The sequence below is a fragment of the Zingiber officinale genome, chromosome 2A (genome assembly GCF_018446385.1).
Source record: "Zingiber officinale cultivar Zhangliang chromosome 2A, Zo_v1.1, whole genome shotgun sequence".
Classification (NCBI taxonomy): Eukaryota; Viridiplantae; Streptophyta; class Magnoliopsida; order Zingiberales; family Zingiberaceae; genus Zingiber; species Zingiber officinale.
The window spans coordinates 151,781,438-151,783,240 of NC_055988.1; positions in this window are offsets into that span (position 1 = coordinate 151,781,438).

Consider the following 1,803-nt stretch of genomic DNA (forward strand, 5'->3'; position numbering starts at 1 on the left):
GGTGGAACTGGAGAGTGATCATGGGTCGTTTGAGTATTGCGAACCTTCGACCCTCTTCCACGTCTTCCTCTCCCTTGAGATGTTGCAATCGGTTGAGAGACCCTAGATCCTAAAGTAGATGCTTCTCCGAAAAAAGATATGTGGCGTCCACTTTGCTCATCTCTACCCGTAGGTCGACCTCTATGTTCTGTGTTGTATGAAGGAGCTCGCAATGTACTATGAGATGGATCAATCATATCAAGAAACTTGTTTATCATATGCTCTCGCATTTATGGATCCATCACATCTAATATCTCAACAACGTGGGATGTCCTGTTAGGTTATGCTCCCCCGTCATTAAACTGATGTGCGTGCATCGACAATCTCCTCCAATGAGCGTTGATACTCTGAAGTGGAATTAGAATGGAAAAGTACTGATAATGTGCAAGATCATGCTCGCATGACAATCCGTATACAATTTTGATAGAACAGTTGCATCTGCCGGATAGCTGGTGTGATGTTTCCTCAATATATTTTAGCTGACCAGAAATCAACTCCATTGCCTCTAATGAAATCCGACACCTTATTTGACTGAAAATGTCATCATGTAAATGTTGATGGCGTGGAATGTTCAAAGATTTTTCGAACGACTTCTTAATATCCCCGAACTGAATTCTCAACATCTTATGTATTTTTTCAAAAGATGTCTGTAGTGATGACATGGTATCTCCCAAATATAACTTCAATCTCGCATGTGCAGATTCTGCCCTGTAATAAAAAAAATGCATTGTGTTTAAATACTGAAAAGAATTGAAATACTACAATAATGAACAAAATTTAAATAATAAAACTATAAAATAACTATACCTTTGATTTGAATTGCTCTCGAGGTGCATACATGTATCAACCCATGCTGAAACAAACTGCTCTTTGTAAGGGTGTAACCATGTATCCCAAAGATAATTTAGAGCACCCTCGAATCGTTGATACTCTTTGCGCATGACATCCCACTTATGCTGATAAGTGTTAGAGTGTATACTAAAAGCCTAGCTTTTGGTATAAACATTTATCTAGAAATAAGAATCACATTGGTCAAATGTCTACATTTATGATAAATGTAGTTGTTCAATTAATTTATATTGTAGATAATATGGTGTGTGGTGTCACACACAGAAGATCATGTTATCAGTACCTTATAAATTATAAACAGTAGCTCACGACCATAATGGAAAGGAACAAACCATTGGAAGGTCGTAGTGTAATTAGGTATTAGTTTATCTTAACTATATAATTACACTAGTACACTTAGAGTGTATTGAGTAGGACCATTAGAGGTCGTTTCTTTTATACTGACTTTATAAAGAAACAAAGACCTCAGTTATTATGGAAGTGTGTGCTCTTAATCCTAATATAATAACAAGCACATATATTTGATATTTATTTCTTTAATTTATCAATGGGTGAGATTTAGTTCGATGAATCAATAAGCCCGATAAGTTGGGAAATGATATCACTTATAGTGTGTGTTGTTGATTATAGAAGGAAACTGTGTCCTAGTGATCTAGGTTGAGAATGTCCCCAAGAGGAGCTCATAAGGATTGTCATGTTAAACCCTGCAGGTGGACTTAGTCCGACATGACGATGAAGTTGAGTGGTACTACTCTTGGAGCTAGATATTAATTGAGTTGTCAGTAACTTACTTAATTAGTGGATATTTGTTATCTTAAACACAGGGAGACTAACACACTCATAATAAAAAGGAGCCCAAAAATGTAATTTGGGATTGGTGCGGTAGTTCAATAATAGTTCTTTAGTGGAATGAAT